This window comes from Dasypus novemcinctus, chromosome 19, assembly GCF_030445035.2.
Source record: "Dasypus novemcinctus isolate mDasNov1 chromosome 19, mDasNov1.1.hap2, whole genome shotgun sequence".
Lineage (NCBI taxonomy): Eukaryota > Metazoa > Chordata > Mammalia > Cingulata > Dasypodidae > Dasypus > Dasypus novemcinctus.
Window position 1 is genome coordinate 10,677,333 of NC_080691.1, and position 10,004 is coordinate 10,687,336.

At 46.2% G+C, this 10,004-nt stretch overlaps 1 non-coding gene across 1 annotated transcript; it reads left to right on the forward strand.

The window, feature by feature from the left end:
• The first annotated feature begins 2,358 nt into the window (after window positions 1–2,358).
• LOC111759606 (U4 spliceosomal RNA) lies at window positions 2,359–2,494 on the forward strand. Its single transcript, XR_002793535.2, has one exon. It is a non-coding gene; the product is annotated as a U4 spliceosomal RNA (small nuclear RNA).
• Window positions 2,495–10,004: the final 7,510 nt, after the last annotated feature.

Consider the following 10,004-nt stretch of genomic DNA (forward strand, 5'->3'; position numbering starts at 1 on the left):
TAACCCGTGCCCTGCTGCCCAGGGCGTCCATTAGAGACGCGGGCTGGCTCACTCCTGACCACCCCACTTAGCAACCCAGGGGTCCTGGCTTTAATTTTGCTACTGTTTAATCACCAAATTAAAAATAAATGCAGCTGACTCAACGGACTCTGGTCGTTCCCTGTTTCAGAGACGCACAGCCATCCCCCGTGCTTGCTGACTCTCAGCCACTGTGTGTTTGCCAGGCCCCAACAGGAACGAGATGTTTGCCCCACAGGTGCTCACTGCTGGGTTTTTAATGTGCCTGGAGAGTTAGGCTTCCCCAGTTCTTGATAATTTTCTTAGATTTTTCATAGCCCAACCACTGCTCCTCTCAATGCTGCCCCTCAAGACTCTAGAAAGAAGATCTCTAAGACAGAGCCAGATGTTCTAAGCCAGCAACCACCTCTGCACTCCTGGAAGGCCAGCACATGGACTTTTGTAGGCCAGCGATCCTGTCATCTGCCACACCAGCCCTTTCAGAGGACTTACCGCTTATCCAAGGAGGGAGGCTCTAGACGACTCTGCAGACCTCAAACAAAGGACAAGGGCCTCTACAGGAAGTGGGGATGAGGCGGTGGAATGGAAACAGCTCCACATTCTGCAGCCACCCTCTTAATCCATCCACTGCTCAAAGTCAGGCAGAACCAAAGTATGCAGGTGGGTCTAGTTAGCAGGGGGCGGGGGAGGTGGGGATAGGGTGTGTGTGTGTGTGTGTGTGAGAGAGAGAGAGAGAGAGAGGACTCTAAGCTGATCAAAACACAGAGACAATTGGAGGCATGAATTTCCCAAAATATTTATAAAATTTTCTAATGGAGAATCTAGTAATTTAAGATATTCAACCAATATATTCCGTGTGGTGATACTCACGCCTTCAGACGACATAACCCCTAAGACAGAACATAACCACCAAATGTTCAGTTTTGACTTTTTTCCCCCAGTGAACATGGAGTCAGAGTTTTGGCTTTGCTACAAATAAGTGACTTTCACCTTATTTTCTCTCCAGCATTCAGGCCAAGCGGCCTTCAGTAGGTTGTGAGTGTTGCCGTGGGTTCGATGCCACATGAGTTTTGGAGACGCCTGTCCGACAGAACTCCCCAGGGCGGGGGAAACGTTTCGTATCTGTGTGGTGGAATACATGGGCTATTGAATTCTTGAAATGGGGATGAGATGCAGAGGAAATGAATGTGTAATTATATTTCATTTACCACCTCCGGGGACCAACATTGGTGACCAGCGAATTGTCAGGGATTGAAAAATTCACAAAGAGAAGTGGGGGGATAACATCTTGGAGACCTCAGCTCCAGCATCAGCCAAGGCCAGCTGGTTTGGGGGAAGCGGGGGCTGGGTCGGAAAACCATTTTTCAGGGTGCTTTGGGATCCTAAATGTCTGTTCTATTTAGTTTCCGTTTGAAACACATAGAAAAATTTTATAGGGCAAAAGCAGGTAGACTCAAGAGTTATTTCATAGCATGCAGGTAAGTTAAGGTTTGGTTGCAGATCCTAAATCATCCACCTATATAGAAAGAGAGGTCACATTTCACTTGGGAGTGTGTTTGGGCCTCTCGGGGAGCTAAGTGCCACAGTAGGGACCAGAATGCAGGACACTTTCATTAGCAGTCCAATGGAAGCTCTTTGGGAGCACTGGGCATTTTAAGACGCAGTGACACAGAGTAAAACTAAGTCCATGGTTCTGGAATGCCACTGAGCTGCTTTTGCATCCATTGCCATCATTGGCCATCACTGTCTTCTCAAACCCTGGGACATGTACACAGTTTCTCTGCACCTCACTGTCAACTTCTATTCAAAAAATAAAGACGATAGAGTTCAATTTGCAGGACTGTAGACGATATCTACACAGAGCACTATATAGTGCATGGCAGGGTCCATGAATCTATATAGAACGCAATTTAGCACTGCATTTCTATTGCCGTCCGCGGTCGATTTATGTGAGTGTGTGTGTGTGTACATGGATGTGTGCGGCCCTCTCTGTAGCTCAGGGAACTGGGTCACCCTCTTTTTGCATGCCAGGTCGTGTTTACTACTAAATGAACCCAGATGGGGCATCAGGGCCTAGCTGCTGAATGAATGAGTGAATGAATGAAGGGCAAACCTAATCTCCTGCTTTCTAATACTGTTCCCAAGCCCAGGATTGGAAGGCAAGTCTGTTTCTGTATCTTGGCTGAGGTTTCTCATATGAAGAAAGAAGTGGCTTGACGTGACTATTAAAAACCAGTCCAAAAGGGAGAAAACCTTGCTCACGATTTAGGAAAATATGCTTATTTCCAATGTGATTCAGTCTTCACGGGTTATTCCATCAAGCTCCTTGAATTCGTTTCTAGCTTGGCGCAGTGGCAGTGTCGTAGCCAACGAGGTTCATCCGAGGTGCGATTATTGCTAATTGAAAACTTTTCCCAATACCCCGCCATGAGGACTTGAATTAGTTTCCTGTTGCTACTTTAACAAATTGCCGCAAATTTAGTGGCTTGAAACAACACAAATGTATTATGTTACAACTCCGTCGGTGGAAAGCGCTTCCAGGTCTTCCCGTGTCAAGGTCAAGGTGCCATGGGTTCCTTCCGGGAGCGCTGGGGAGGGTGTGTTCTGGCCTTCTTGGCCTCTGGGGCCACCAGCAGTCCTTGGCGCTGCCCCCTTCTTTGTGCAGAGCCAGTCGTGGCCGGGGAGCCCTTCTCCCGCCTCCTTACTGAGCAGGACCTTCCCGCTTACCCCAGGCCCAACCAGAGAAGCCCAGACCGCTCCTTATTTAGTGAGATATTTCACAGCCTTCATCCCACCTGCTGCCTGGGTGCCCCCTCCCTCTGGAACATGGTCCCATATTCTGGGCACGGGGCGGGGTGCGGAGGCGGTCATTGTTCCCCAGCCCACACGCTGACTCTGTGTTTACATGGCAACGCCCCAACCGCTCATCTCCTCCATTGAGCATTTGGTTCGAGCACAAATGGTAAAACATTTCCCTAGATTTGACCAACACCTTTTCTCAGGGGAGAGAGAGGCATTTAACTAAAACGGGGAAGAATCAATTACCATAGTCAAATTCAATGAAAGTTTTCTGTAATGATTTAAAAATATTTTTTTCATGTTTGCAATCTTCAGCAACAAAATACCTCCTACCTGTCTGACTAATTATGGACTTTTTGCACCAATGAAAATTAACATTCTCAAAAGAGTTTCACTGCTATAATTTTAATTCATTTTATAGTGTTCTAAAGGAAAAGTTTCTCATTTTTTTTTCTTAACTATTTACATTTAAGCACAAGGGTTCCTTAGGCACTTTCAATAAAAGTTAGTGAGTTATAGATAATTTAGTTATAAAGTGAAACTCCTTATCTTAATTCTGCTTCCTTTTTGTCCTGTTGATAATGATAGAAGGATTACAATGCACTTTTCTTTCTTAGCATTGTCAGCAACTCAAAGACGGAGACAGTGGCTCTCAAGAAGCTGATTCTTGGAGCCCAAGAGAGAATACACATTTTTAACTGAAATTGGACCAAACTGAAGAATATATTAGTATTTTAAGATTAACCACTAAAATAATAGAAATATAATAATTTGTCACTGGTAGGAAAAATAAAGTGAAATATAGAAAATTTGATGAAACCATTTAGAAAGCAGAGAAAAAGTAAAAAGTAAACGTGCAGGAGGCCTTGCAGCTCCAGGGGCCCCAGTCTGCCAACCAGGTGGCATGCATCAAACTGCAGGCCACAGCATGTTCGTGGCAGGAAATACAGTTAATGTGTTGGAACAGACATATACTTTAAAAAAAAATTTACCTCCCCCCTTTTGCCGCTGGCTTGCTGTCTGCTCTGTGTCCATTTGCTGCGTGTTCTTCTGTGTCTGCTTGTCTCCCTCTGTTGTGTCATCTTGCTGCGCCAGCTCTCCGCAGACGTGGGCCAGCTTGCCTTCACTACTCCAATTGGGTAGATGGGAGCCAAATCGATTAAGCCACTTCTGCTTCCTCAGATAAATACTTTTAAAATTAAATAGCATGGACTAGGTAAGGAAAAATAGAACAGGGTGGAATTGAATAAGCTAAGCTAGAATAAAATAGGAAATACTGGACAGCATTGCAGCTGGTAAGGGTAGCGAGACTTTGTGAAGGTTTGCTTTAACGTATACGGATGTCCTGAGAATTTCCATACACAGGTATTGCTCAGGTATAAATTGTATCTCCTCATGTGAGTAGCGATGAAAACATAGAAATCCCCTCATTTAGAATGCATGCCTGCTATAGCTGGTGCTCATAATAAATACAGAAAAACCATGTGCTGATGATGCTGGTATAGGAAAGCCACAGATGCTTAGTCTTGAACATTGAAATAGAATAATAATTATTGTATATAATTATTATATTATATATAAACAAATATATATAACATAATAATAAATATAACACTTATATAAGTATATTACTTGTTATTGATTATTATTGTCATCATAGCAAACACATGCATTTACCATGTTCTAGGTGCAGCACATATATTACCTCATTTAATTCTCACAGCTCTGTAGAGTAGCTTCTAGTATTATCCTCCATTTAAAGTTGAGGGAACTGTAGTACAAAGAAGCTAACAAAGAGGAGGACCAGAATTCAAATACGGACAGGCAGCCTGTATTATTTTTTTTTTAATAATTAATTAATTTATTTATTCATTCATTCCTCTCCCCTTCCCCCCACCCCAGTTGTCTGTTCTCTGTGTCTATTCACTGCGTGTTCTTCTTTGTCCGCTTCTGTTGTTGTCAGCGGGACTGGGAATCTGTGTTTCTTTTCGTTGCATCATTTTGCTGTGTCAACTCTCCGTGTGTGCGGCGCCATTCCTGGGCAGGCTGCACTTTCTTTCATGCTGGGCGGCTCTCCTTACGGGGCGCTCTCCTTGCACTTGAGGACACCCCTGCGTGGCATGGCACTCCCTGCGCGCATCAGCGCTGTGCATGGGCCAGCCGCACATAGGTCAAGGAGGCCTGGGGTCTGAACCGTGGACCTCCCTTGTGGTAGGCAGACGCCCTAACCACTGGGCCAAGTCTGCCACCAGCCTGTGTTCTTAGAAACATAAATATTCCTCTGAGTCTCTTTCCTGACCTCATGTGGACTGAAACCAAGGTTGCTTTGGAAAGCAATGTTCTACAAAGTAATAGAAATTAACGATTTAATAGCATGCACCCTACGGCTGCCTAGCTTCTCCAGTTCTCAAAGTAAGACTGCAGGCCTTGGACTGGCAGGAAGAGCGTTTGCATCCCCAGAGGCCACTCCATGCTTTCTCAGAAGCTCCTAGGAGCACTGGGTGAGGAGTCCTGAGATGGCGCTTTGCCCTAGAGGGGGAGAAAAGGGGCTGCGGGTGGTTGGAAGGCCTGCTGCATGCGGGCCTAGGCCAAGAGACTGGCAACCACTGTGCTCGGGGTCCTGTTGGCTGGCATGGCACAGGGCGCCTGTCCCCTGTCCTCACGGGGCTTATACCCGAGTGGGAAAGAGAGTCAACAGAACACTTGCACACGAGCAGGTGAGGCCCGACCGGGCAGGACCGTGCCCTAAGGAGAATGGAGCCGGTGGAGTGAGGAGACAGACAGCAGCTGGGGTGGCGCTGCTCCTTTCGCCTGCTTCCTGAGGCAGCGAGGCTGTGGCAGAGCCTCAGATGAAACGAGGGGCGGGCCCCGGACATGCCAGGCAGTGGGGAAGGCACACCTGCAAGTGTGCTGCCCCCAGGCACACACACCTGCCCCGGCCCACGGGCCAACTGCCTGGGGTTTGAAGGTCGCTTGGGTCCTGTGAGGGTGGGAGGGGTTAGCTAGAGGGCGTGGGAGTTGGGGGGGGGTCTCGTTACCTGCCTTTTGCATTCCAGTTTGTTTGCCTCTCTGCCAAGGACACCATCATGCCTGCGTAGTGAAACCATTGAGCCACTTTATTTATCCGTCACATATGGGCTGCCTCGGAATGAAAGAGCCTCAGAGCTGGCTGAGCAGACCTTCGCCAGTCTAGTCTCCTCATGGACAAAGGAGAGAGGCCCTGGATGATTTGTCTTTTAAGAAAGGAAAGGAAGCGACTGATTCTTTACAACCTCAAACACCGCGTTCCCACGTTTCTGTGTCCTCCGTAAAAGCATCCCACAGTCCTGCCCTGGGTTTCTGTTGTGGTTGCCATGGAAACACATGCCAAGTTGGTGGATGTGAAGAGGTATCTGGGCCAGAGATAAGTGAAATAAGACCCACAACTAATGGCCTGGGACTGATGACCCCTGGCGAGCTGGCTGCTGCAGTGTATTTCATCCATCGTTTCAGAGCAGGTGCCAGCTGGAGGCGCAGGAGCCCTGAGCTGTCAATGCAGTGGGGGGGCTGAGACCCTGCCCGGGAGGAGCCAAGCTTTTTGTTTTGTCCTTTGCCCCATGTTCAGAGAGGACGCAGAGGAGGAGAGCGCTGGCTCCAGAGAGGCCACTACCCTCAGGCCTTCCCGGACAGGAGGCTTCACGGCCCAGACGGCTCGGGCACGGCGTAAACGTGTTCTGGAAATTTGTACCAAACGGGAGGGTTTGATCATTTGATAAGAATTTTGCCCCACATATTTTGGTAAATATGTCATCGAAGCAATCTGTGCTCATTTCTCTGCCCCCTTCTTGTATCATTTTCCTTCTAATTGAATCCATCATTGCTTTGGATAAGACATTTCGAAAAATCAATAATGACCTTTCTACAGTTAAAATAGAAGCATGTGGTCATTTTCGGGGACAGTTAATTATGCTTCAAAGTGCTGGGAAGAGACAGTGGCACACTCATCTCCCTGATTAGATGGCCCCAAAGCGTAAAACCCAACTCCTAAATAGAACAAATGCCCAGATACTAAATCACAATGACTGGAACCTGAACTAATAATGGACAATTTCAGGTTAATTTATATAATGAGAGATCTTTAAGTATCAGGAGCTCAAATCCATAGTCATTATACATTTTATATTTCAATTCTAGTTTTTCATATTTTAAGATCTTTCCCCACTTTTAAAAATGAACCCTGTAAGGATGGGAGTATAATAACCTGGCATCATTTCAAAAGGCAATTAGGATAGAGGGAGGGTGTGGGGTATATAGGGACTCTGTTTTATCATCTCAGTTTTTCCGTAAATCTAAATCTGTTCTAAAAAAAGTCTATTTTTCAAAAAGGCAATTCTCAAAATGTATCGAAGGGTTTGAAAACCGTATTTCAAAAACTGCCCCAGCAATATTTCTTGCTGGAGAAAAGGAGGCACTCAGTGGAACATGGAAACTGATTGCAGGCAGAAAGTTTATTGGGAAGTTCTCCCAGTGGAGGGGGTTTGAAGAATAGACTTCAGCCTCCCCGTTGGCATGGCAGGGGCTGAAGAGAGACTTCTGGAAAGGCGGGATTTGAAGTTTTACAGTGTATTTCTAGGTGGGGAAATGATAGTTGATGGGAGGAGTCGATAGTTTGAGTGAGGCGCAGGGGCCAATAGGAAGCCCTAGAGGTGAAAATTTTCCCTTGTGTGGCTAGAGGGTAGTGGATTAGGCGTTACGTTTTCTTGGTGTGCTGGAGGAGCAGGTGGTGCTTTGTCTGCTGGGAGTGAGGGTCTCTATCTCCCTTTACTCCCATTTCCATGTGGATTTTTTGTTCAGCCTTTGGGGAGGTGCTGTGCTTTCGGACATGTAAGGTTATGGGGGAGGAGGGATTGTCTTCACCGCATGGCGGGGACCTCAGTCACTGTAGTGAGAGGGAACCTCTAACGTTCCTGATCTCTCATTCTTGCAGAAGCGTGTGAGTCCCAGGACTCTCGTTCTTCCAGAAGCGTGTGAGTCCCAGGACTCTAGTTCGTCTAGAAGCGTGTGAGTCCCAGTCCCGAGGACTTTCCCTTGAAACTGGGCTACACTGGGGACTACCTCATGAATGGAAAACAGCAGAAGGGCCCCATGTGGCTTTCGAGGTGTGGTTGGAATAGGAGATGGACCTTCCACTGGGTTCTCTCTTGGGGCATTGTCACTGAGCTGAGAGGAGGTCAGGAGGCCACATGGAGAGGTTTCCTGGGATGGGGAGGAGGAGCCCCAGCACCAGATGAGGGCCCAGCCTCCAGGCTGCACCAACCCCAGGACCTGTGAGTGGGCCAACCCTCAAGGCACCTGCTGATCCACTGAGCAGATCAACACATCCCGCTGTGCCCTGCCAGAATTGCAGGCACCCTCATAGGAGATGGTTTGGCCATGTCATGGGTGTATATTCCTGTATGTTGATAGGAACATAAGTAAACCAAGAGATTTTACAGCAGCATGTCCAGTGGTTTCTGTGCACATAAAATATGTGAAAGGAGCTATCCCAAATAATTAACAATGGTTATGGAAGTATGAGGGATTTTTTAATTGTTTCTGTTTATGATCTGTATTTTCTATTTTCTGCATGTTAAAATACATAGTCTCTGTATTGTTTTATGATGCTAATTAAAACAAAGACCAAAGATAGATGTCAAAAAAAAGTATTCCAACTGCATATAAATGCATTTACACCTGTTGTTTGCAAACAGTGTCTCTGAATGGGAAACATAATCGATGCCGCTATTTGACATTGCTGGCACACGCTATGGACTTGGGTTTGTAATGCATGGACTGAGCCCAATGGGAAATCAACTTATTTCCATTTATGAAGTGAAGTCATCGGCACAGATACTCAAAGGTGATGCTTCAGTGTGACATGATTAGCAAGACACCAGATACTCTCATTGGGAGACTGTTGTTTCTATACCACTTCACAGCTTGCAGAAATAAATAAACCCTTGAAACTGAAATGGCATTTTCCCAGATTCCACAAATGTTGTCAGTTGAGGAAAAAAAGTCAATATTAATCACTGTAGAATTTTCCTCTCCTGCCTTCCAAGGTCCTGGTTTAAGGACGCTTAGAGGCCAAAGAGAGTTTCTTGCACACATTGTTGAAAACCTTTCCCTTGTGCAGCTGGCTCTAATGACTTCCACAATCTCTGCAAGTATCTCCACATACCTTCACAATGTCAGCATGCATGTTTATAATCATTACATTGAGTTAGGAGGAGAAGGTTAAGTAAAAGCCAGTAGAGTATGTTACCAGAGTGGGGGGAGAAAGCAAGGTAAAATAAGCCTGCACCATCTGAAATACGCGGGACTGACCAAGGGGCAGTGCTGTCCTAAACACTCTCTCTCCAAACTCAATTGATTGTCGTAACAGTTAGTGAGTTAGGTACTAGTATTGCACCCATTTTATAGATGGGTAAACGAAGGTAAAGAGCGATCAAGTACCGTGCTGTGATGACAGAGCCATCAGTGACGGATTCTGGACCTGGCCCCAGACAGTGCCGCTCCATGCGTTTGACTTCTGTCTACACACGCTCAAGCCTCGCAGTGGTTCCAGGTAGCCAAGGTTTTTACTTTTTCAGAAGAATAATTCCAGTTCCATGGAAACTAAAACCACTGAAAGCACAGATAGGCCTTCAAGCATAATTTTAAACAAATGCAGCTGCTCACACTCCCTGAAGGCTGATGATGACACTGTCCTCACTGAGCATCAGCACCTGGGGACAGGTGTAGCTTTTCTTAAATGAGCACATTTGATAAGCACTAATTAGAAAAAAAATCTACAAATGGATTAAAATGATAGAAACCCAAGTCAGGAAATAATTCTGTGTTCACACTACCAAACACTGGAATATATCCTACCGTCTGCCCATGACCTCATACGCATGATGACCGATGATTTTGCAGGAATGGTTTGTGCTTGGCATAAAATAAAAACATGAGTTTGGTGAAGAAGTGATGTGCTGACAACACCACGTGGGCTGCAGGTTACAGGTGCAGGGGTGTGGGAGGGAGAGCTGAGTGGTTCCTAGCACTGACATTTTCTTCTTTGGTGGAAAAGGACAGCATTGTGGCCTCAGATTCTTCATGTTAAAACTGGGCTACCAGGGGTGTGATAAGCAGAAAAGTGGCTGTGAAGGATGTCCATGTGCTAGTCC